The 27,077-nt window shown below is 50.7% G+C and overlaps 1 protein-coding gene and 1 non-coding gene across 2 annotated transcripts in view; both read right to left on the bottom strand.

Annotated features, from left to right (window-relative positions):
• Positions 1-27,077, bottom strand: part of LOC103603886 (SH3 and multiple ankyrin repeat domains protein 3-like) — a gene marked incomplete at its 3' end in the record, with an annotated part of 112,197 nt that overhangs the window by 73,011 nt on the left and 12,109 nt on the right. The gene's annotated exons all lie outside the window — the stretch shown is intronic.
• TRNAT-GGU lies at positions 18,177-18,250 on the bottom strand. The gene has a single exon. It is a non-coding gene; the product is annotated as a tRNA-Thr (tRNA).

Here is a 27,077-nt window from a genome sequence, read left to right as displayed (position 1 = left end):
GGGGGGGGGGGGGGGGGGGGGGGGGGGGGGCCGGCCCCCCCCCCCCTGCGCCTCCCCACCCTGCCCTCTGCTGGATGACAGTGGGGGCACAGCTTCCAGATTGGATCACGACCCAGGGCATGGTGGGAGGTGACACTCCCTGGAGAGTGACATGAACCCCTGCTGCGGAGAGCTGCTGAGGCCTGGGGGGCTGAGGCTGGGGGGGGGGCAACAGGACATGGAAATCACCCCCAAGTGCAAGCCAGGCTCTCATATCCCAGTAGCTGCTGGTGGAGGGCTGGGCGGATTAACTGGCCTTTGAGTATTAAAGATCACAGCGGATAGCGTTTCTGCCATGTCTGGCTTGCCTGAGGCTGCCTTGGCATTAAACAGACCCAGCAGCCTTGGTCGCCCAGAGCACAAAGAGAGACCATGGGGTTCCAGTCTTAGTCCCAGACCCAACCAAAGAAAAGCCATGGACCAACCCACTGGGGCCGAGTCTCGCATGGAGGGGCTGACAGCAGGGCCAGCCGCCCACCTAGGGCATCTCCAGCTCGGACAGTCGCTGTCTCTGGGGGCCTTACGAGGGCAGCACACCTTCTAAACTATGGGTTACCAGAAGCTGAGTTAAATTACAGAGCCTGGCAACTGGGCATGTCACACCATAAAATTACAGAGCTCTGAGAGCTGTGCGGAGAGATGAGATGTCACTGAGATCTTAAGGCTAAGAGGTGTCAGTTACTGAAATGCTTAAAAATTTTCAAATCAACAGAACTTTCGACAGCTTTCCATGCAGTACCCAATCCCGTCAAAAGCCAGCCTCAGGCCCTGCTGGGGCACAGAGCTCTAAAGCGTGCCGAGTCCCTGAGTCTGAAGGAAGCTCCCCTGTCACTCACTCGACAGCCCTGGCTGCACCACGGCTGGGCTGTCCTGCCGTCCTCTGTCGCAGCAGTACTTGGGCTGGGCGTGGGCTTCTTCAGTCCCTGCTGTCCACCGACTGGGCCTCTGCTGTGCTTTGCAGCCTTCACTTTAATTTTCTCATCTTGTTTTAAAAAAGATCTTGAAGAAACACCTTTCCCTCCTGGGAAGTTTAAAACTACCGAACTAGCCTCGTAGCATGAGAATCTCCTGAAGCCTCCCTCGGGAGATGCCCCCCAGGTCTCTGCGTCTGTCCTTGGCGTATCCTGTTCCTAGGACATGACGTGTCCAACAGCCCCACTGAGCAGCCTCCAATGCTCCCACGGCATGAAGAATGAAGTCCACATGCCATGCAAGGAGTCTGTTCTACTTACTGCTGCATAGCTCAGGCAACCGCGCAGCAACACCATCCAGCCCACAGAGCTCCATCCTCGGAACTCCTGCACACTCGAGGGTTCTCAGCCCCCCAGAGCTTCGGGGCCCTTGAGATCCGGATGCAGGAGGCTGCATTGGGATCCTGGAATCACCTGCCTCCAAATGCCTCCCCACCAAAGGGAAACAGATGCTCAGCCAGGCTGGAGAACTGGTGACCTCCTTCACAGTGTCATCTTTTTCTCAGGCATGGAGATTCCTCTGATCCTCGAGTATCCCCCTGGGAATGGTCAACCCCACATGCTTCTCAGGACCCAGCCCAGGCCATGTCATGGAGCACTGCCCACGAGCACTCTCAGGAAGCCACCTCCTGTGGTCCTCTGCAGAGCTCAGGTGGATGGTGACTGTCCTTCCTCCAGTGCTGTACAGAGGATAGAAGAATGTCTGCATACTTGTACTAATCTATTTTCTGTTGCTGATAACAGAATACCTGAAACTTGGTAATTTGTAAGAAAATGAAATTTATATCTTACAGTTTTGGAGGCTGGGAAGTCCAAAGTCCAGGAAATACATCTGAACAGGGCCTTTTTCTCAGTGGGGGGACTCTGTACAGAGTCCTGTGGCAACCAGGGTGTCACACGGTGAGAACGGCAAGAGCATGTGTTAACAAGCTCACTTGCTCTCCCTGTAAAGCCACCAGTCCACATCCATGATAACCTGTTAAACTATTAACCCATTACTCTATGCATGGATTAATCCACTCACAAGAACATCATCCTCATGATCCAATCACCTCTTAACGGTGCCCACCTTTCAACCTGCCCCACTGGGAGTCAAGCTCCCACGTGGGCTTTGGAGCATAGCAGCACCCCTGGGAACTGGAACCCCACTGACAAGCACACACCACGACCTGCCAGGTACAGACCCTTTCCTTAAGGAAGGCTCCTGCAGGAGGGAGTGCCGATGTGACAGGCTGGGGCTCTGTGGATCAGAAATGCAGGAAGGACTGGCACTGAAGGAACACAGACAGGCACCCGGTCCTTTCACCTATGTCCCCAAACAGAAGGTGGCTGCACCAGACAGCCCATGGGCTGTGCCGTGAAGATGCTAGAGACAGACAGACAGGCAGGCAGATGTCGTCACAGTGTGGGGGCAGGAGGAGCAGTGGAAGTTCTTAGGTAAGAGACGTGCCAACCAACGGATGGTCAGACACTGCAGACCTTGGCCGTGTGTAAAATCATTGGGGAGCTTTAGGAAATGCAAACACCCAGCACATACCCAGGACTCTTGCTGTTCCTGGCAGGGGTGTACTAATCTGCTGTAACAAACTGCCCCAAACTGGGGGGCTGAACCATAGACATTTATTCGCTCTTGGTTCTGGAGGCTGAAGTCCAAGATCAGTGGGCCAGACGAGGTTTGTGGTGAGGGCTCTCTTCCTGGCTTGTAGACGGCCACCTTCTGGCTGTGTCTTCACATGGCTTCTTCCTCGCGCACCCTCAGAGAGAGAGCAAGCTCTCTGGTGTCTCTTCTTAAGGGCACTAATCCTATCAATCAGGCCCTACCCTCATGACCTCATTTAACCTCAGTTACCTCCTTAGAGGCACTGTCTCCAAAGGTGGCCATGTTGGGGGTTAGAGGTTCAACACATGAATTCTGAGGGATACAATTCAGTCTATAACACCTGGAAGGGCCCACCACCAGTGATGAGAACCCCCTGGCCACACTGGAGCCCTGGGCTGGGAGGCCTTCTCCAGGGAGGCATTGAAGGTGCCTGAGGATTCAACAAGAGACTGGCTTCACTGCTCAGTACCACCCTGTGACACACTGAGTGTGTGACCACAAGGGGCCATCCACTGCTCGGCTTTCCAACACAGCAGACACACAGAAGAAGCTCTTAAAATATGTCAGCAGCAGCTGCCATCTCCGTCCTTGCCCTCATCCTGGCCGTTCTGCCAGCTTCCTCCCGGACCTCACACAAAGAGGAAGAGCTTCAATGGCAGGAACTCAGGTGCAGGGGCCACAGGTTGACTGTGTGCTTTCTCGCAGCACTTTACATAATGAGGCAGCCTTAGGAGCATCTCCCCATATTTCGACTGGCTTCCTCAGGAAAGGGTCCTGAGAGTGGAGTGACTGTCAGAGCATATGCACTCCCAAAGGCATTCCCCCACAGGAGAAAGCTCGCTGCCAGGTCACTGCCCGGAAGCGCTGTGCAACGTTCCCCAGGCAGCACACACCTGCTGCAGGTGCAAGGTCTGACCCACCATGCCTAGGCCAGCCTTTCCTCTCCATGTGCCTCCCTGAGTCCCGTGATGGCACCACAGTAAAAAATACATAAGCATAACAAATCCATAATCCTTCAAAGACACTTCTAAAGGGTACATTTCAATTGGGCTGGCCTGGCCACTGTCAACCCCAATTCAGTCATCTCTGAGCAGGGGGTGGGGATAATGACGTATTTGACAAAGCATTTTATAAATCTATTAAATTTACTTTTCAGCCACTGGGCTTTTGTAGATGTCAATTACAAAAAAAGAATAATCTTTCTCAGCCTTCTTGGAGGACAAGATGAAAAGGAAGTGAGAGATTGATTGTGGGTCAGGTCTGTTTCTCATCTGGCTGGGACACTGCCTGCTTTCCGAGCAGATGTGAAAGAGGCAGCTCTGAGTGCCCCCCAGTATCAGCACCGCCCCACACAGGTGCCAGCTCAGAAAGACGAGACTGTTCTGAATCCTCCTCCTTAACGGACCAGGCAAATGTCCCCCCAAAAAGTGCTCCTCCACATCCACAAGCTGCGGGGGCTTCCACTACAACAATTTCAACTTTTGCCCAAGAGTTTACTTTGACAGGAAACACAGAAGCTCTGTGCCTCTAACAACACACCCGAGCACCCTCAGTTAAAGAGCATCCTCCCAGGGCCAGCCCGGTGGCGCACTGGAGAGTGCGCAGCTTGGGAGCGCGGTGGTGCTCCCATCGAGGGTTCGGATCCCATGTGGAGACTGGTTCCCGCTCACTGGCTGAGCGCGGTGCGGGCGCGACACCGAGGGTTGCGATCCCATTGCCGGTCCCCAGTATGGGCGCGACACCGAGGGTTGCGATCCCATTGCCGGTCCCCAGTATGGGCGCGACACTGAGGGTTGCGATCCCATTACCGGTCAGTAAAAAAGACAAAAAGGAAAAAAAAAAAAAGAGCATCCTCCCAAAATTCATGCACTCCCAGAACTTCAGAGTGTGACCTGACTTGGAAACAAGGCCTTTGCAGATGTAATTGATTAAGATGACATCGTACTGGACTAGGGTGGGTCCTAAATCCAGTGACTGGTGTCTTTATAACAAGAGGAAAGGACACAGAGACACAGACATGGGGAAGATGTCTGGGTGGAGAAGAGGCAGAGACTTGAGGGACGCGGCCACAAAGCCAAGGAACACCCGGAGCCCCCAGGAGCTGGAAGAGGCAGGAAGGACCCTCCCCCAGAGCCACACCTTGATCTCAGACTTCTGACCCCACGTTCTGAAAGAAAACGCATTTCTGTTGCTTTCAGCCACTTGTTTGTTTCCATCTGTTGCAGCAGCCACAGGAAACCAACACGCCAAGGATTTACAGTTCAGGAAGCAGCGCAATCGAAAACTGCTCTTACCCTCTTTGGGCAGTATGCACACCTTAAATCTCATCCTGTTGTCTTTCCAGGATGAGGAAAAACCACAGCAATCATCACCACTGACATTTATACAAGGGCCTGAGAAGCCACCGGCTGAACAGGTGGCTGCGACTGGAATCCGTCACTAGGAACACAGCCTTTGGGTCCACGCAGCATTGGATGTCACTGCTGGTGCTCCCTGGGGAGTGGCGTGGGCACCGTGAACACACCCACATTCTGCCTGGAACTCTCCCTGTTCTCTTGCTCCTGCTGTTGCGTGGTTCCTTGTCAGGCCCTCAGAAAAACCTTCCCGATGACTCCTTCTTAAGCTACAAAACACACACAGAGCACACATGTCCCTAGCTGCGTTTACCACCACGAGGGATTTTGCTCAATCTGTGTATTATTTATTTTTTGTGTTGCTCCCGTGAGAACAGGGACCAAACCCGTCATATTTACTGGTACTTCCTCCACACCAACTCAGTGTGAGTTTGAAGAATGAATCAATGAACAGTCACAGGGTATTGGGCCACGGGGGGACATGTGAACACATGGAAACAAGACAAGTCTCTCCAGGAACCGCAACACTGGTGATGCTTGAACCACGAAGGGGGTGTGAATCAAAGTCAAGGCTGCTGGTGGGTTGTGTAGACCTGGTAGCAGTGAAAGAAGAGCAGAGAGGGGGTGATGAGAAAGAAAAGAAGAGGAAAGGGGAGAAAGAGACCACACTGGAGGGGAGAAGTGGACATAGAAAACACAAGGGCAGAAATAGAGACAAGAGGGCCAGCCCAGTGGCGCACTGCTACAGTGCGCCGCTTGGGAGTGCGGTGGCGCTCCCGCCGAGGGTTCGGATCCCACATACAGACCGGCCGCTCACTGGCTGAGCGAGGGGCGGGAGCAACACCGAGGGTCGTGATCCTGTTGCCGGTCCCGGTCCGGTATGGGCGCGACACTGAGGGTTGCGATCCGTTGCCGGACACGGAAAAAGACAAAAAGGAGAAAAAAAAAAGAAATAGAGACAAGAGCCAGGGAGGGGGCTTCCGCTTCCAGCCAAGATACAGTTATGAGCCTGGATCTCACCTCCCACCCAAAGCCACCAGAAAACATTCAAATGTGTAAAAAAAAACCCCACATATTTTCAGAATGCAGGACAGTGATGCATGAGGAGAAACAAGTATGCCCTGTGGTTATTCCCAGCTTACTACCTTGACTGAGTTTCCAGTCCATAGTGCAAGAAAAGGACCACCCATGTGACCTCCCAGAGTGGAGGCGAGGGGGCTGAGAACACAGGGAGGCCAAGGCAGGTCCAGTCTGTAGAGAACAGGAGGGGAGAGAGTGGAGCACAGACCCGTGGAGATCTGCCCCCTTGAGTGTTCTGCAGAATATGACCGTTGCACGCATGTGATGAACCATCTCAAGCCAGAGAAAGAACGACCCAAAAGGATTGACGACAACAAAACACATCAATTACACAGTCCAGGAAAAAAATCCAGTGACTGGTGTCTTTATAACAAGAGGAAAGGACACAGAGACACAGACATGGGGAAGAAGTCCTGCAGAAACCTGGAAAACCTCACGACTCACGAGCATCGAAAACACAGAAGGGTTTTGCCTCAGCAGGCAAAATAATTAGGCTAAATGCCACTATCATCCCACCAAACAAATATTGAAAGCCAGACTCAAAAGGATCAGGCTGTTTATAAGTCTTAAATAAATACCAGAACAAAGTTCAAGAATATTTACAGAAATTCGAAAATACACAGACCCAAAGGACAAAATTCACAATTCACGATGCTTAGCAAAAAAAAAAAAAAAAAATTAATATAACAATAAAAACTTACTAGGCATGCAAAAAAGCAGGAAAATAGGATCCATAATAAGGAATATAATCAACAACCAAAACTAACCCCAAACTGATACAGACATTAAAATCAACAGACGCGGGCCGGCCCGGTGGCGCACTCGGTAGAGTGCAGTGCTTGGGAGCGTGGCGGCGCTCCCACCGAGGTTTCAGATCCCATATAGAGACCAGTCTGCTCACTGGTTGAGCGCGGTGCGGGCGCGACACCGAGGGTTGCGATCCCGTTGCCAGTCACGAAAAAGACAAAAAGGAAAAAAAAAACAAAAAACATCAACAGACGCAACACTTAAAATTATTTTAACTGCATTCTGTGTGTCCAAAAAGATAACAGAGGCATAAAAGATCAGAAAAACAAACACACAAAAAAACTAAGTCAAACTTCCAAAAATAAAAACTCCAATATCTGAAATGAAAAATACACTGGCTAGGATTAAGGGCAAATTAGACATTACACAAAAAGATCAGTGATCTTGAAGATACAGCAACAGAAACTGTCCAAAATGAAACATACAGAGAAAATAATACCAACCAACCAATCAGATCAGAGCATTAGCAATCTATGAAACAACTTCAGGAAGCCTAACATACATGTAATTAAAGTCCCTGAAGAAATGGGAGGAAACAGAAAAATTATCTAAATTTGAATTTTTGGACAAAAGTTATCCAAATTTTATGAAAACAAGAAACCCATAGACCCAAGAAACTCAACGAAACCCAAGCACAAGAATCTGAAAGAAAACTACACCAATGCACAACACGACAAATGGCTCAGAAACAAAGACAGAGTGAAAAATCTTAAAAGCAGACAAAGGGGGGAAGAAAAAGTTATGTTACATCCAGAAAACAAACTTAAGAATAACAGCAGACTTCTTGCTTAAAGAGAATGCAAGCAGGCAGACAGTGGAACAACATCTCTACACTAGAGAAAGAAAAAGTTAAACTAGAATTACACAACCAGTGAAAGTATCTTTCAAAAATGAAGACAAAAGACTTTTCAGACATACAACAGCCAAAAGAGTTCCTGACCAGAAGGCTTGTCCTATAAGAAATGCTAAAGGAATGTAAGACGGAGGAAATTACATCAGATAAAAATATGAATTTACGCAAAAGAATGAAGACAATTAGAAATGGTAATCACAATGGATAAATGTATGAGTTTTTGCATATTTAAACTTCTTTAAGACAACTGACAATTAAAAAAATATATATATAGTGGGGGATTTGATAACAGTAGCACAAAGGCGAGGGTGAAAAAATGCAAGTTTATTATTGTAAAGTTCTTACACTGTACATGCACTGGCGTAACGTTACTTGAACATAAACTATAATAAGATAAAGATGTATAGTATAAGCCCTAAAGCAACCATTAAAACAGCAGAACAAAGAGTAATCGCTAATAAGCCAACAAGGAGACAAAATGGAAACATGAAATTCTTCTATTAATGTAAAAGAAGGAAAAAGAAAAATAACAAAGAACAGATGAACAGAAAGAAAACAAATAAGAAGACAATGGATTTAAATGAAATCATTACCAATTTCCACATGAAACGTGAGCCACCTCTAAGATGTCTGGAAGAAATGCACTTTAAACAAATAACCCAGTTCAAAAGTAAACAAAAGACCCAAACAGATACTTCTCCAAATAAACCATGCAAATGGCCAATAGGCACATGAGAAAACGTTTAATATCACCAGGGGAATGCAAATTGCAATGAGAAAAACCGCTTCACTTCTACTAGGGTGGCAACAGCAGTAATTATAATAAACGAAAAATAACAACTGTTGGCAAAGACGGAGAGAAATTGGAACCCTCGAGCCTTGCTGGTAGGAATGAAAATGGTGCAGCCACTGTGGAAAACAGTCTGGCGTGTTCCCAAAAGGTTGAACATACAATAGCATATGACTCAGCAATTCCGCTCCTAGGTATAGATCCAGAAGAATTGAGAGCGGACGCTCGAACTGGTATTTGTACACTAATGTGCATAGCAGCATTATTCACTACAGCCGAGAAAAGCTGCACATGACCCAGAGGTAGAAACAACCCATTCATCTGACCTTCAGCTGATGAGTGGGTAACAAAACATGGTCCACCCACACAATGAAATACTATGCAGTCATGAGAAGGAAGGAAGTTCTGAGACACCTAGGACATGGATGGACCTTGAAAACATTACGCTGTGTGACATAAGCCAGCCCCAGAAGGAGAAATCTTGTAGGACTGCACTTATATAAGGTACCTAGAATAGCCAAATTCAGAGAGACAGAAAGCAGAATGATGGGTACCAGGAGCTGGAGAGACAGGGACGAGGGGAGCTACTGTTTAATGGGGTACAAAGTTTTGCTTGGGATGACAAACAAGTTTGGGGTATAGATGAAGGTGATGGTTACACAATGTTGTGAATGTATTTAATACACTGAATTATACACTTATGGATACTGAAAATGATAAATATTATGTTATATACGTTTTACCATAATAAAAAAAATTTTTTTAAAGAAATGAACTTTTAAAATAAAGACAAAAACAGGTAAAAAGTAAGTGGATAGAAATGGGCATACCAGGTTAATAACTATTTAAAAGAAAGCTGGAGTGGTTATATTAATTTTTTCCAGAAAATTGAAAAGGAGAAAACTTCCCAACTCATTCTCGAGGACAATGTTACCCTGATGTTAAAAAGAAACCCAGGCCACTATGCTTCATGGACACAGATGCAAAAAGTCTAAACAAAACTTGAGCAAATCAAACTCAACAACATATAAAAAGGATAACATCTCATGACCAAGTGTGATTTTCATCAAGAATGCAAAGTTGATATAACATTTGAAAATCAATGTAATCACCCTATCAACAAAAAATAAAAACCACATGATCATCTCAGTAGTTGCAGAAAAAGCATCTCATGAAACGCAACATAGATTCATGATAAAGTCTCAGCAAACGAAGACTAGAAGGGAACTTCCTCAGCCTGACAAAGGGCACTATGGTTTAAATGTGTCCCCCAAAAGTTCATGTATTGGAAACGACCCCCACTGTAACAGTGTCAAGAGGGTGGGAAATCTGATTTATGGTGTTTGGAAAGGTGGGGCCTTTAAGAGGTGATTAGATTGTGAGGACTGTGCCCTTGTGACTGGATTGATCCACTCATGGAGTCACGGATGTGGTTCTCACGGCTTTCATAGGACAGCAAGTGAGGTTTGCTCTTTCGCTTGTCCGATTCTCTCGCCATGTGACACCTGCGATGCCGTGGAGGATTCCCACCCAGAAGAAGACCCTCGCCAGATGCACCCCCGGGACTTTGGACTTCCCAGCCTCCAAAACTGTAAGAAATAAATTTCATCTCTTTGTAAATTATCCAGTTTCAGGTGAACTGTTATAAGCAACAGAAACAGACTAATACAAAGGGCATCTATGAAAAACCTAATTAGCATCATAGTCAGCGGTGGAAGACTGAAAACTCTCCCCCTCCGATCAGGGACATCTGTCACAGCTTCTCTTCAACAAGACAAGACAAATAAATGAAACACATCCAGATTGTCCATGTAGAAAAACATCGATGACAGAAATTAAGATGACCTCAAGAAATGAGAGGCCACCCAACATCCACATTCACATAAACCTCCGCTGGCCAATGAGGAGTGCAGTGGGCACAGGACTTCCCTGGAGTGACGACCAGCATCTGAGCTGTAACCGCCCGCTACTTGGAATGACAAAGCCTTTTTCTGACTTTCCTGGGGACAAATGTTATCTTCATTTGCACTTGCAGAAAAAGTTCCTCTGAAGCAAACAGCTCTGGGTGTACTTTTTCCAGATGTACTCACTGCAATGTCCCCCGCAGCCCCGCCAACACCCCGTTATTCATGAGAACAAGCCACGGGCACAAAATATGTGCTTTTTTTTATTTAAATGGACTCTACCTGCTGGTGCTCTTTGTCAACAGGTACAGGACGGAAGGAAAGAGAACAGAGAAAGTGGTTTCCACAGAAAAAATGTAGAGGAGGTGACAAGCTTTGTTGATTTACCATCTGGGCAGCCAAAATAGCTTTTCTTAGCAGGGTAGGAGCTGAAGAAAGGCAGGAAAACACGAAGCTCCTTACCCTCACCCGTCTGACACTGCTGCGCACAAGAAGTCCACAGCTCAAGTCTGGGTTGCAGAAAGAAAAACAGAAACAGAAAGCGTTAACTCCTAATTAAAATAGATACAGGCTCCTAGAAAACACCTACAGATGGCACATCTGAAATAACTTGTCAATCCACATAAATAGATCACACCGTACTGGTCCACACGCCAACGTGGATCAAATTAATTTCAGCCCAGGAACTCAGACTTTTTAGAAAGTGCTGGAGCAGCAACCCAATGAGCTTGGTACCGTCACCAGCCGCCACCTGTAACTCTTAAGTAGATCGCTGCAGAAGAAGCAAAAAGTCATAGGGCAGGGACAGACACTGCACAACCCTGCCCCCTCTAGGCACGGCCCCGTCTGGGTGTCCAGTGTGTTTTTGGCTACAAAGCAACCTTCCACTTCCACGTGGTGGACTGGCCTCTAGAAATCCCTCCAAAAAGAAAAAAAAAAAAAAAAAGACAGCAAAGGGACTTTACATTTAACACACAGAAACAGAGGACAAATGGAAAAGAAGCTGGAAAAGTGAATCAGAGATGGCAAGAGACAAGGGAGTACAGTTGCTTTAGTCACCCTAAAAACCTCAGTCCTCGGGCTGCCGGGTTTGCAGCACAGAATTCCAGAAGGGCTCGGGAATTGAATTTTGGGCTCCTTCCAAAGGGCTGAAGGCAGAAAGACTGGCTCAATGTTGGTTGAGGTAACGGATGGATCCCCAACTCCAGTCCTGCAACGTGGCAGCCGGGTGACTGCTCTTGTCCCCACTTGCTGTAAGAGGGAAAGACAACTTTCTGCATGAGTCCCCAAACCTGGGGACGTGGTACCAGACAGACACAGAGAGCTGAGTAAAAACCCACACACTGAGCAGGAGATTTCTGTCCCCTTCCCTGTGGATCCCAGGACTCTTGACCTCTTTGGAGATCTTGTGGCACCCAAGAGAAAAGATGCACAGATACAGGCAATCTGAGGTCCCCAAGGTGAAAGAGCCAAAAACCCCTTGACCCCCCAAGGGATGCCCACAGTCTGCAAATGCTAACCACATCCACCTTCCCATCACGCTTCCAATGGCCTGTCTCCAATATAAACACGCTTCCACGGATCACACGATGCTCGGCAAGTTAACAATATGATCGCATAAGTCCAGGGAGATAAAATTGAGGTGATCTTCCAGAAATCAGAACAAAAAAAGCAAAGAGATGGAAAACAGGAGAGAAGAGGTAACCACATAACAGGATCACTCTAAGAACTTGTAAAGCAATACTAAAATAAATACGAAGAAGGGAGAATAAAAAACAGAGACAAGAATCTATCGATAAACACTTTAAATGCAATTTTAAAAAGGTACGATAAACAGTGAAATACAACCTTTGCCTAAAAGTTAGTGAAAATTCAAAATATTATTTTAAACAAGGTGTTGACCTTTTTCAAAATGTGGTCTAGGAAGCACCTGTGTCAGTAAGGCCTGGTTGGAGGGGGCGGACGGGGGTGGGGGAGAAGGGAGGGGACTCTTAACCGTGAGACTCCTAGGCCACACCCCAAAGTTCAATGCCCGGGGTGATTCTCTTGTGTGCTGAAATTAGAGAATCATTGACTCACCTACCAAGGGGAGAGACCAGATGAGGGCAATTTTCACCATCCCTTGTTCCCTGAGACAGACCACGTGGTCTGGGGAAGTCCTATTCCTCCACAAAGGAGTAAACCTTCATGCCCTCTGCATTTGGGGAAGTGGCCTGCCTCCCTGTCATCTGATTCCTCAGACAGTGAGCTCCTGGAGGGCAGGGACCTCACCTCTCAACACAGCAGGCTCCACGCTCCTCCCTACATCACCTCACCTGAAAAGAAGCCACAACACGGGATCTCAGAACAACGAAGCCGAGGTCAGAGTCTCAATGAGATCGCGCAGGTGACAGCACCACAGGTCATCAGCCTGCCGAGTGTCAGAACAACCATATGGCCACAAGCAAGAGGACTGTGCCCAGAGGTGGCTGGTAGGAAACCAAAGAGCAAAGGTGTCTGGACCAGCGACTGCTCGTGGTGAGATTCCAGGAACCCTCCATGTCTATGGCAACCCCCAACACTTTATGAATTAATGAAACTGGTGCCAAAAATGGAGCCGCAGGTGCAGGGATGTGCATGTCTCTTCCTGCCCTCGATGCAGGGGGTTCCCCTTAAGTTCCAGGGCTGGTTTGCTGATGGCTCAGCTAAGCTGCCACCCAATGGCATCCACTGGGCAGCTCTGCAGAACTTCACGTGGACGTGGTCACCTTCTCATAGCTCTGGCCAATTCTCCCCTTGATAAACCTTGTTGCATTTTTACTGACTCACGGGCAACTGTTGGCAATGACCTAGCTGTTTGGTCTGCCACTTGGAAATCAGCAGACAGGCAGATTCACGACATTGCTCTGTGGGCCACACACTGTGGAAACAAGTCACAGTGGCTGATTGAACAGTCTGGGTCAGCAAGTAGGATCCTGTGCCAAGAGCCCATTCATTCCCCGATGAGACTGTTGACTGGGCCTGTACCACCCAGAGGCCACCGCCGCTGCCTGGACCCATCCCCACACCAGACGCAGCACCAGGTCCATGTTCCTGCTGCAGAGCCTACCCCCGCATGCCAAGCTTGTGACTCCTGCCCAAAGCTGACCCGTCTGTCATTCAGGGATGGACACTGCCCCTGCCTACTCTGGGCAGCTTGACTATGTCGAGACTTTGTGTCCTCCCACCCTCGGGACTGCCGGTGCCTCACCACTGTTGGCACTTTACAGGCAACGATGTTGCCGTTCCAACACAATCAGCCAACTCCAGCCACCCTGTTGTGGATATTGAAACTGATGTGACATGTCTTCAGCTTTCCAGACCACACTCTGAAGATGGATAGTGACCTTCGTATCACAAGAACTGCTCACCAGTGGGTTGACAGTCAGACACTGGATGGACCTTCCATACTCTCTACCCACAGATACTGTTGGGTGTTGGCACAGCCTCTACAAAAACGGACCTGAAAGATTCCTGGCTCTCCCTCTCTCACTTCCTCCTGGTCCTCAGTGGTTAAGTTTGGTCACTGGATCTGGCTTGTCCTCAGGAGGGGATTGTCTCCTCTTGGCCACATCCTGAGTAATGGCCAGGATGAGAAGGGTGGGGATTATATATAAATTCCACAGTGACCATTCCTGGGCATAACACTTCTTTTTTCCTCTAAGAGCAACCCCAGACCAGCCTGCTTGGTGCACTGTCCTGGGGACAGCCCAGCCAAATGGGGGACCAAGGGGACTCAAACATAATTCCAGTTAAACCCCCTTGAATTCTCATGTTGACTGACACAATCCTGAGTCACCAGGATAATAAACACTCGAGCGGGTTCACTGCTCACCAAGTCTGTCTACCGTGACCCACACGGGACAAAGTGAGGGATGTCATGTGTCTCTACGTTCTATAAAAAAGCCCAGGTTCCCCTGCACCTGACCGTTCAGAATGGCAAGTCTGGGCATAAGTGGGTTCACTGGGGGAGAAGGTGGAGCTGCAGCCACTGTCAGGAGGCACCACTCCTGTGACAACAGCCCCAGACTATGGGGGGGGACAGTACGAATCTCATCTTCAGAGTCTCCCTGGAGCACTCCTCACAGAGGAAAACACATGGGCACAGCGACACCCCAAAGTGTTGCAAGTGCCTTACGTTTCACTGACTGCCGGGTCTACCGTTCTCTGCAGGTGTCTGTGATCACGACGTGACCGCTACACACCGCACTGTCTATCGGAACCTGCATGGCATGACTTCCACGCCTCACCTCCCAGGCAAGACACGAGTCAGCACCTCCCGATGCCTCCAGCCCCCAACTCCCATCGCCAGTGGCCAGTCCTCCTGTGGGGTGCAAGAATGCCACCTGGCATGGACACACAGGACAGGTTGGACCCTCAGGCTGTCCCTCCACAAGCAAGGACTAGATTCGATTATTCTAACTGAACCAGAAACCTTCAGGTATATCAGTGCGTGAGGAGGTCATGTGAAGGGACTGACAACCCCTGTCCCTCCACTGCCGTAAGCCCTACCTGGGGGGATTCAACAGCTGCAAACAACTCTGAACCCTGAATCTGCAGGGGAAACACATGCACCTCAGTACCACCCTTCTTGGGAGGAAGCCGGGGACTAAGAGACCTTCAACTGTCTAAGCAAACACCCCCGTGCATCATGTAGTCCTCACGTGACTGCAAAGTTCTCTCCAAAATGAAGCTGCCCTTGTAACTTTTTGGGGGGTTAGCAGGCTCCTTATTTATGTGAACACTGCAGACAGTTATTGACAGGCGACTCTAATTAGAAAAGGAGGTACGAAGAGTGTCCCTGGATTTAGCACCCTGGCCCAGGATGGTGTTAAGTTCAGATCAGCCTCAACTCCCTGTGCAGGGTGGTCGCAGGTGACAGAACTGCCCCTGCCTCCGTCCTGGCACGCACTGCCAATTCATCCTGCCGTGATGGATTACTAACACCCTCAGCCAAGTGGAAAGGTCAATGGAAACTTAAGGACAAAGCCGACTGGTTTCTAAGGGAACCTGAAGGTCTGTGGGATTTGCTCAGCTGGCTGGATCCTGGGGGTCACGACTGAGATCAACAGAGCAGTCCTGGTGGAAGTCACCTTCGTTAAGTGCGTACGAGACACATACCATGGATTGGGTCCCCAGCCTCTGTGTGTCAGACTAACCGGTGTGGCCACCAGAACGGCATGCTCACGGGAACGTTTTCATCGACGGTGTAGACTGAGGGGCAGATGCTGTTGGAGACGGTCCTTCCCGGGGTTTCTCGTGTTTCTGCACATTGCATGACTGCCTTGGTGCCAGGCCTGTGTGGACAGCAAACAGCCTTGGAATGTGGAGACAGGGTCTCCCTCTGGAGCCAGGGCAGGCGTGCTCGGTGCTCGTCATAAAAGACTCGGTTTCCCTGAACTCAGCGTTTCGCTCCCGTGTAGCCGCCTCTGCACATCCCCCTGCGGAAAGGCGGGCTGATGCTCTGCCTACTGGTGTCGCTTCGAGTAACAAACTGATCTTCATTTCCGATGCAGGGGCTTCAAGTCTTCTCCCGGCATCATGGAACTGCAGCAGGCTAACCTGTGGGGTCAAATCCCTGACCCCTCTCGTCCTGGACACTAACTACTGTTTGCCCCAATGAGAAACTGAGGCAGCAGCATCCCCGCTGCTTCCCTCCATCTGAACCCCACCACCCTCGCTGTTCCAAAGACCCGGCAACTTGCCTCCTCCAGCCCTCCCAAATCCACCAAGTCCCTCTCCCCTCCCGGCTGCCCTCACTCCGTCCTGCCCACCACCCTGCCCACGTGTGCACAGCCCCCTCCTCAACAAGGTCAGCATCGAACTCCTCTGGCAGCCCGCGCTCCGGGTCTCTGTGTAGTCATGGCTCGCTTCTGGGGGAAAGTGTGTGCCCACCATGGTGGACATGAGGCTCCTCTGCTGAATACCATCAGGAGGTGTGTTTCTCCCCAGCAGAACAGCTGGCGCCTGTCCTCACAGACGCTCACTGAGGGCCACATGGTGTACACGTGTTATCTCATTTAATCCAGACAGCAGTCCCACGGAGGCAGGCGTCATCAGTCCCATCTCACAGACCTGGCATAGAAATAGAGGCGCAGCAGGATCTGACTGCTGCCTGAGGTCACACGGCTGTCGTCTGCTGGTGGCGGGCTTCGGGGATCTCGTAAACTACACCCTGCAGCCGCGTCACTTGCAGTGTGGACTGAGCAGACAGTAGGTGTGTGCAGAGCAGTGGGCTCAGGGGCCACAGGCTCCACGAAGTCCTTCCATCAAGAGGTGGGGTCCCACTTCCACCTCCTTGGACCTGGGCTAGTCCTGTCCTGCTGGTCCTTGTTCTGACCCATAGAATGTGCTGGAAATGAAGCCAACACATCTGAGGCTGAGTCTTCAGAGACCTGCCGCTTGCATCTTTGCTTCTTAGGACACTCCACCTCGTGGAAGCTGCTGTGTTAGAAGCCCAAGAGAGGGGTGTGGAGAGAGGGGCCGTGTGGGGAAGCGCCAGCCAGGCCGCCCCGGGAGGCAGACGGGACAAGCTGCATGAACCACACCAGCCCGCCCCCGCCCGACCTCTTGACTCAAGAATCACGAGCACAATAAATGGTGGCTGTTCTGAGACCCTGAATTCCGATGCGGTTTCTTCTGCAGCAATAGCCAATGGAGCCCCCCCCCCGCCCCGCCTTCTCCTCGAGACTGGCATACACTCCAGGACAGAGGGGACGGGGTCTGTCTTTACTCCTTGCTAAGCAGCACTGGGCCTTCAACCAATGCGTCCTCGGAGGACAGAACAAGGCTTTGAAGTCCTAGCCACCTCCAAGAAGCTGCCGCAGGGACCACCAGCACCCAGGCTTAAGAGTGGCTCAGTGCATCTCAAGAGCAAGAGCGAGCAGCCCCGTGTCCCGATGCCTGCCCCTCCCCAGTCCTGATTAGCAGGAAGGTCCGGAGAGGCTCAGGGCGCCTCCCCCACCCCCAGCACACATACCTTCGTTCAGCAAGCCAAGGATGTCCACCAGGACCTGCAAAGGCCCTTCTAGAAGCAGAATTCTCCCCCTCTGGGGAGGGGGGCTTCACAGCTCATATTTATAGCAGGTGGATGAAAAGCCACAGGAACATGAATAATTGAAGGACAGAAATAACTGAGGCCACACGGATCACCTTGGCAACCAGGTACAGCCATGAAGACAATGAAATTAACTATAATCAAAAGTGGAGATAAAACTAGGGTGCAGGCCCCCACATGCTGGTGCTGGGGGTCCCGTTCCCTCACCCATGTTCACCTGCCGAGAGCCCACCAAGCCCGCAGCTGTGCCGGGTGCCAGGGTCCCCAAGGCGAATAAGATGACCCTCCACATAGGGCTCAGCTTCATGGTCCCCCTCCCCGGGAACCTGGCCCAGGACCCTCTAGCAGGGGTCACCCCCCATGCCGTCCAATGTGGGCCAAGGCGGGTGGGAGCAGAGCACAGGGTGCTCGAACGCAGCAGGAGTGGACGCCTTGCCACAGCCCCGCTCCCACCCAGCTGAAGTCTGAGCCCCAGGACGCTGCATCACCACAGAGCAGCAGCCAACAGCCAGAGCTGGTGACCCCAGAGGGACAGAAAAGACGGAACTCTCACACCCCAGACAAGACTCTGGACTGTGACGGGGAGGCATTTTACATTCTCGGCTGAAACCACCTGCCGCGTGCTTTCTCCAGCTCTCCCCTGTCAGGTTTGATTTGTTTTTGGTTTGTGGGGGTTTTTTTCTTTTTTGGGGGGGGGGGTGGCTGGCCGGTACTGGGATGGAACCCTGGACCTTGGAGTTACCAGCACCACGCTCTAACCAACTGAGCTAACCAGCCCTGTTCTGGGTTCCTGTTCCCCAAGCCCTCTTGATCGCACGTGGCTTTCTGCCATCTCCCAGCAGTTGCACGATCCCTCCAAGGTTTTCCAGGCGGCGTTCCATTGCCCTCTGCTAAGTGAAGGGGTCCTGTTCTGGTTCCAGAGGCATTGTCCCAGCCCCGGTGCCTCCTGGGAAATCAATCAGTGCATGTGTAAGTCATGAACTCATATAACCTCAGAGAGTACCACTGCGACTTCACACATGAGCCTGCTGAGGATCAGAGGGTAGGTTATATGTCCAAGTCCACACAGCCAGCAGGTCTTAGAGGCAGACTCGCAATCCAGACTGTCCCTCTGGTGGTTTGTATGGCTGGACCCTCTGCTTCTCTGGGGGGTTAAGGGACTCTGAAAGCCTCGAGGCTAAGGCCTGGGGATCCTCCGTCACCACACTTCAAAGCGTAAAGCCCCAGAACTTGACGGAAGAGCTGGCCACCTGACTGCAAGGGTAAGAGACTGGGGACCGGGCAGGGAGCTGAGAAGTCACAGCTGAGCCCAAGCTCCCCCGCCCAGCCCAGCCCTCATCTGCAAAGGTGCTCCAAGCCCTCCACAGGTAAACTGACTCATCACGTGCATCCGGGGTGGCCCCCAGATGGCCACGATTCCACAGCTGAAAGAGAACGCATCGCCTAAGCAGAGGTAGCACTACGGAGCTGCCACCTCTCCTGTCCACACTCTTGTCCAAGCCAGCCTTGGACAAGGAGGAGACAGCCTGGCTCTTCCCAAGCTGCAGAGGAATGCTGCATACACTCCAAAGGAGGACGCTGCTGACCGCAGCTCCAGGACGCCCCGGCGCCTCTTCGTTCTCTTTCCACGTGGTCAGTGGCAGCCCTGGAAGACAGAGGCAGTAAGTCCTTGCAGGGGCACGAGGAAGGCTGTGTGGCACTCGTGGGAACCCTACGTTCCTGCACTCGCCTGCCACATGCAACCAACTTCGGGCACAGAAGGGACAGAGGAAGAGACAGTGAGGTGCTACTGCTGTGTGGAAAATAAACGCAGGACCAGCGATGGCCAATGCTTTCAAGACAAAATGCTGTCACCAAACCACACGCAAGAGGCTCTGCAGGAAACCAGCCTTGCAAGGTATCTCCCGTTTTCGACAATGGATATGCAGAAGTGTCAGACATTCCAGCAGGGTGGGACACAATGCCAGGATACAGGGACATGGAGACACACAGGCATCACAAGGGTGTGTTCGCAAGTCGGGCAGAGCTCAGTCCCAATGCCACGGCGCCACCTTGGGTCGGATGGCCTGTGCGAACATGCCGCTTCTGTCTCAGCCTCGCTTTCCACATCTGGAAGGTGGGCATCCAGCCCCTGCAGTGCTGGCCAAGGCAGTTGGGAGAATTAAACAAGAAGCATGTGCCATGCGCTCAGCACAGCTGGACACACGCCGAATCCTCACGAGCACTTTCATACTGACAGGACTAACGGTTAGGGAGGAGGGACGCTACGTACACCTCCTCGGACACCTCGACTCTTGTATGAGTTTCCTGGGGCTGCTGCACAAAGTGCCACAGACGGGGCGGCTTTAACAACAGAAAGTTACCGTCTCACAGTCCTAGAGGAACAAAGTCCGAGATCCAGGTGTCTGGGGCTGGTTTCTGCTTGGGCCTCTCTCGTTGGCATGCAGGTGGCGTCTCTTCCCTGTGCCCTCATGTGGTCATCCCTGCGTGTGTCTGTGTCCTGATCTCCTCTCCTCATAAGGACACCACTCCTATGGGATTAGGGACCACCCCGATGGCCTCACTTTACCATAATTATCTCTTTAAAGGCCCTGTCTCCTAATAAAGTCACATTCTAAGGTACTGGGGCTTAGGGCTTAAGCATATGGATTCGGGAGGCTGGGAGGGGCACCGCTCTCAACTCCACATCTTCCACAGCAGACCTAAGATGACAGCGCTCTTTGTAACTATGTGGCTGCATCCAGGAGAGCCCATTCACTGACATGTCAAATAAAACTGCTATTTTTATGTCATAATGCATATATGCGACACTGCACCCCAATCACTGGCTGGAATCCAGTCTCCTAAATAGAGCAAGGTAATGTTGTGAGGTCCCACACTGTCCCCACTGTCAACAGAAGGACAGGAACTTGAGCTTTCACAACTACTTTCTAAATGAAAATAAATTTCTAAATGAAATTAACCCAAAGCACGGCGTGGGTTAATGGAACGACCTGCACCGCCCTGAGTGGACAAGTCCTGCCTTTACCAGGAAATGACTTAATCCATCCAATGTTATACCTTCTGCCTTCAGTCATTACTAGAATGTTCACTTAGAAATGCAAATTGCAAGAAAGTCTACACTCATGAAGGCTTGCTTTTTTCCTGGAGATTTTATCAAGCTATCAGGAGGCTATCAGCTCAGAAAGGTGACAGGAAAAAAAGAACCAGAGAATGCAATCACACTGGCTTAATTAAACCATGTGCAGGACGCCCGAGGGGGTCACCAAGTGCTTTTAGAGAATATTATGGCTTTAATGAGGTGGGGGGGACGGGATGGGGACAGCCCTTGCCAAAGGTAAACATCCAAATCAAACAGAAGCCGGTGTAGTTTGCTCTTCCTACTTTAAAAAAAGTCTGGAAACCCAAATCTGGCTATCTGTAAAGTACTAGCGAAAAATGGGGGGTTGGGGGGAATAAAATCCTTCACTTAGCTGCTGCCTAGTTAGGTGCACAGAAAGACACACTGCGTCCGGGTGATGCCAAAGCCAGACGCCCCCACCCCATTATAATCAACTCAAACAAGACGCAGAGCACCTGAAACGATGGCAAGTCTCACCAGGGACAGGCTGGGAGGGCTTCTGCCAGCAGCCTGGAATTTCCAGCCCCTGTATTCTGGGGCCCCCTCAACACGGTCATGCAGCAATTCCAGGTCAGAGGGGAAGGGGCCTCTTTCCCTTATGCCGAAGATATCCATTTCCTGGGTTCAATTACAGTCAGCAGAGCTATTCCACATCCCAGGGCTTGACCTAGGGCAGGACATTTGAACTCATCAGGACCCCACACAAAGGAGGCTATGAAGTCCCTGACATAGCAAGAGAAAACTGAGGCCTGGAAAGAGCCAATTTCCCCAAGGTCAGGGGCACCGGCATGGCAGTCAGGACCAGAGCCCCTGCCTCGCATTCTGGACCACTGCTAGCTCCCTGCCCGGGGGTCTCCAGCCTGTGGTGGGCCCCGGGCACCCGTATGAGTTTGTTAAGGCTGTTGGAACAAAGTATCCTGACTGGGTGGTTTAAACAACAGAGATGTATTCTCTCACAGTCCTGGAGCCAGAAGTCCAAGTCCAGGTGTCAGCAGAGTGGGTTCCCTCTGGAGGAAAAGGGGGTTCCGGGCCCCTCTCTGTAGCTTGTGGACGGCCCCATTCATGTGCACAGGCCATTTTCTCTGTGTCTTTACACGACTGTCTGCTTATAACACCAGTCACGTTGGTTAGGGTCTACTCTAATGATCTCGGTTTACCTTGATTATCTTTGTAAAGACTCTATCTTCAAATAAAGTCACATTCTGAAGTACTGAGGGCAAGGACTTCAACATACAAATTTTTGAGGGGACAAAATTCAGCCCTTAACAGCTCCTAGCCTTTGGCTAGAATGGTTAGGCCAAGAGCAAGATCTTTCCTGTTTTACAGGGAAATTGAGGCACAGATAAAATGCCAGAGCCTTACCAATGCCAAATGTATCACCACCAACTCCAGGATGGAGTGAATAGGCAGGTGCTGAGTGAACAGACAGGTGTGCTCAGGTAACTCAAGGGAAAAGTTCTGTGTTCAAGGTGGCCCTTGAGGCCACATCTGAGAATGCTTGTCTGTAGGTTGCTGATCTGATGGGACCACGATTACTCTCGAGTACACCTAAGCGGTGGCACCTGCTGGAGTCGACATCCTCAGCGGACCCTAGCATCAGTGCTGGGGACTAAGGCTGAGACGCGAGGACCCGAGGGAGTGTGCAGGAGGGCGGGGCTCGCTGCACCCGCTCCAGCCCCCAGCTCTTTCTCAGTGTGATAGCGTACCCTGAAGTTACTCTCCTGCTGCTCTTCTCTAAGTCACCCCACTCGGTATTAACTCAAATTTTGTGTTAAAAGAAAAACCAGAACCAAGCCATGAAGCACAACTAATGGCAGGATCCAAAGGAGAGACACAGATGGGAAAGACGCAAGCCCAGCCCGAGAGGTGCAGAGAACAGAGAATTCCAGCAACTAGTAAAGTTAAGAAAGTCACACGCTAATGTGAAGGGTCTGATGCCATGGCCAGAAAGTGTCTTCAGAGCCAGCAGGGAAGTAATTAAAATGTCTAAAGAGAGTCAAAGAAATGCAAAAGAGAACCAAGCCATTAAGGAAGTTAGCTGCAAACATCCTTACAAACTAGCTTACAGATTCATTCAAAACCAGGCCTCTGTCACTTGAGCAGGGGTCCTGGGCTGGAAGACAGCAGGACCCGGCCCCCTGTAAATCAGGGAGGACGTGCAAAGACTGCAGAGAACCCACGTGCGTGAGGACCACAAGAAAGAAGCAAATTCTGGGTCCCAACAGGATCCTGGCGCACCCCGGTGCATGGTCAGTTCCAGCTTCTGAAACGGAAGGTCCAGGTCGCCTGGGCTGGTCTAACTTTCCTTCGTGGGTCAATGTCCTGTGATCCCGGGAAGGCTCAAACCTGAAGACAGACGCTAAGAAACAAACCAAAGCCACCCAACTCGTGCTGTGCAATATATTGAGAAACAGGTTTCACTTGTGTACCTAGCACCTGCTTACCTGTAAGGAAGATGCCTGACCGGTTAACCTTGCCATCCCAGCCACAAGTGCCACTGAATAACTGATTCAGACGAAGATTTCACACTGAAAGTATAAGATAATTGTAAGAAAATTGAAAATAGTTCTAGGATGTTTCAGAGAACTTAAGATTTCCCCTGATATCAGCATAACAAGATTAATCAGAATTACTTAAATACCCAAGACAGAACTTTTTGTTAGTATGTACGAGAATTCAAGTTTGTAAATGAAATCACCACTTTTATCAAAGGCCCCCTCTTAAGGGATCATTAAAATCTACTAGATGCATAAGTAGAATAACCTTGTGATTCAAACTTAAAACCTTTAAGAAAAACGTTTTTGAACTTACAACTCTAATAAATTAACATGTTAATTCTAAAATCATGAGTAACTGAAAATACTCTACCTGAGACCCATGCTGGCACACTGACTGCCGTAAAGGAAAGCCAGTCACGAAATAAGTGTGATGTTGTTAAACACTAGCTCAGCATTTCCGTCCACCCAAGGCTCACAGCCTGCCTCTGGATCTTTCCCCCAAGTGTCTGGGAAATCTTACAGGCTCCCGGCAAGCACACCAGGACCCTCCCNGGACCCAGCTTGGTGTGTGAAGAGTTTGTGACCCAGTCTGTGAACGGGCTTGAGGGGTCTGTGAACTCCAGACCCAGCCCTCGCTGGACACTTAGCTTCCCCCAACTCTGTGTGTTTGCTACTGTGGAACCACACCGCTCCCCACGTGTGCCGACATCAGCACATGACCCGACCCGACCCGACCCGACCCTCAGTCTGCCACCAGACAAGCCACGTGTGCCAAGGTGCTACATGAAGACACCATCCTGTTCTCATCTCTCCATCTGGGCACAAGTCTGAGGAGAGTGACCCATCGGTCTTAGATTTTTTTCTAAAGAGCAACCTGGTAGGTGTTTCATAAACTGCTGGTCACCTGGAAAGCCATTTCCGAGCCATGTGGCCCCCCATGCTCAGCCCCAGGGGAAGGGCATTTATGGTGGGAGCCGGGCACTCTGGCTATGAACTCTGATGCCAGAGAAGTCCAAGTTCAAACATGGGGATGGTCTCTGCTAATGATGCTGGGCGCGTCATGGCTGACAAGGCTCAGTCCCAGTCATCTACCTGCTCGGGTCGGCCTCACTTCAAGCCCTCAGGAATGGAGACTCCAATTGAGTTTTTGCATTTCTCTGTTATGAATTTTGTGGATAATCCCAACAGGGTGACAGTGCAGCCACCTGACCGGCATCCTTGCCAACAGGACTGCAGTCCCCATCAGGCCCTCCACAATGTGTAGCTCAGAGGGCTGCAGCTGTCACGTGAAGCATCTGTTCTCCCAGCCAGACCTGGGTGGAGGAAGGCTCGTGTGACATGACGGGCTCCCAAGGGCGGTCTCTGCACCCCTGCGAGTGCCACAGGGGTGTCTTCCTTAGGATCTCGGGAACTTTCCACCCCGGTGCCATCGGTCTGCGAGCACTGAGAGGAGACAGACCACGGCCAACACCGCAGATTCCACCCCACCCTATCCTGATCCCACCCCATGGCCAACACCAGACTCCGTCCAGCAGGTGTCCTTGTGCGAACGCTGAGTTCAGAAGGCGGACACCAACATCCACGGCAGAAGCCTCGTGTCTGCGGACACGAGAGCTCGCGGAGGCGGTTTTCTGAGGCAGAGTTGGTTCTGGGTCCTGCGGTTGTGGCCGTGGGCTCTGGACGCCCAAGCGTCCCAGGGCAGGCTCGCTCAACTGCAAGTCCAAGAGCTGTCTGGGACACTCAGGTCAGCACTGGTGACCACGTATGTGCCCATCTCCCTATATTCCCTCCCATTCTGCCTCGGCCACCTGCTCCCTCCCCATGACGGANGTTAGTATGTACGAGAATTCAAGTTTGTAAATGAAATCACCACTTTTATCAAAGGCCCCCTCTTAAGGGATCATTAAAATCTACTAGATGCATAAGTAGAATAACCTTGTGATTCAAACTTAAAACCTTTAAGAAAAACGTTTTTGAACTTACAACTCTAATAAATTAACATGTTAATTCTAAAATCATGAGTAACTGAAAATACTCTACCTGAGACCCATGCTGGCACACTGACTGCCGTAAAGGAAAGCCAGTCACGAAATAAGTGTGATGTTGTTAAACACTAGCTCAGCATTTCCGTCCACCCAAGGCTCACAGCCTGCCTCTGGGTCTTTCCCCCAAGTGTCTGGGAAATCTTACAGGCTCCCGGCAAGCACACCAGGACCCTCCCCTGGATTCCTCGGGAAGATCCTTTCATTATTTCAATATGTGTGTTAAATGCCGCATTTAACAAATGTGAGCACCACATGCCCAGCTCTCTTCCTAAGGGCTTGGAACCCAGCATTGAAGAAAACCAACAAAAATCAGTGCCCTGGGAGGCTTCTGTTCTGCAGGGAATAACAACAGAACTGAAAAGAGAATAACTTTCTAGGGACATGACTTAATGTTGGGAAAAGAGAATAATTTAATCAGGCCCCCTCGCCTTAGGTCCAGTTGGGGGTAGTGTGGTGCATTCTTTGTAAGCAAATTTTGCGTGTGTGTGTGTGGGTGTAGTTAGTGTGCATGCGTGGTGCTGCGACTTGGCTGGCGTTGACTGCTTCAGGCATCGGCCCCCATGGCCATGCTCTCAAACCTACGGCTCCAAGGACCTTTTTGCCAGTTACCTAGCTCATTGACCTATGTGTGAGGGGTCTGCGGACCCAGCTTGGTGTGTGAAGAGTTTGTGACCCAGTCTGTGAACGGGCTTGAGGGGTCTGTGAACTCCAGACCCAGCCCTCGCTGGACACTTAGCTTCCCCCAACTCTGTGTGTTTGCTACTGTGGAACCACACCGCTCCCCACGTGTGCCGACATCAGCACATGACCCGACCCGACCCGACCCGACCCTCAGTCTGCCACCAGACAAGCCACGTGTGCCAAGGTGCTACATGAAGACACCATCCTGTTCTCATCTCTCCATCTGGGCACAAGTCTGAGGAGAGTGACCCATCGGTCTTAGATTTTTTTCTAAAGAGCAACCTGGTAGGTGTTTCATAAACTGCTGGTCACCTGGAAAGACATTTCCGAGCCATGTGGCCCCCCATGCACAGCCCCAGGGGAAAGGCATTTATGGTGGGAGCCGGGCACTCTGGCTATGAACTCTGATGCCAGAGAAGTCCAAGTTCAAACATGGGGATGGTCGCTGCTAATGATGCTGGGCGCGTCATGGCTGACAAGGCTCAGTCCCAGTCATCTACCTGCTCGGGTCGGCCTCACTTCAAGCCCTCAGGAATGGAGACTCCAATTGAGTTTTTGCATTTCTCTGTTATGAATTTTGTGGATAATCCCAACAGGGTGACAGTGCAGCCACCTGACCGGCATCCTTGCCAACAGGACTGCAGTCCCCATCAGGCCCTCCACAATGTGTAGCTCAGAGGGCTGCAGCTGTCACGTGAAGCATCTGTTCTCCCAGCCAGACCTGGGTGGAGGAAGGCTCAGAGGGAGGACACAGCAGCAAAGGTGAGCAGACTCTCAAAGCCTTTTCTAAAAAGTCCACACCATCCGAGCAGCGGCCTGCAGAAGGCAGCTGCAGCCTCGGGGAGGGAGTACAGGAAAGAGGGGACAAGCCCATGACCGTCCCAGGATCAGCCCCCAGGGGACACCACTGAAGCATGTCGGGTCACCAGAGACCTAGGAAGGAAAGACGGCCACATGGACATTACGCCTTGCTGGCAGAACTGTAATCAGCTGTGGCTGGAGACGGCAGCCAGTGACCTTGTCTAGGATGAAGAGACCCTGCAGCTGTGGCTGGCGTGTCCATGTTGTTGGGGACACAGTCAGAGGCACGGAGGATTCCAGAAGACAGTGATATGCCAGGAGAGGGAGGACACAGCAGCAAAGGTGAGCAGACTCTCAAAGCCTTTTCTAAAAAGTCCACACTATCCGAGCAGCGGCCTGCAGAAGGCAGCTGCAGCCTCGGGGAGGGAGTACAGGAAAGAGGGGACAAGCCCATGACC

The sequence above is a fragment of the Galeopterus variegatus genome, unplaced genomic scaffold, assembly GCF_000696425.1.
Source record: "Galeopterus variegatus unplaced genomic scaffold, G_variegatus-3.0.2 Scaffold4847, whole genome shotgun sequence".
NCBI lineage: Eukaryota > Metazoa > Chordata > Mammalia > Dermoptera > Cynocephalidae > Galeopterus > Galeopterus variegatus.
This window is presented reverse-complemented; position numbering and strand designations above follow the sequence as displayed.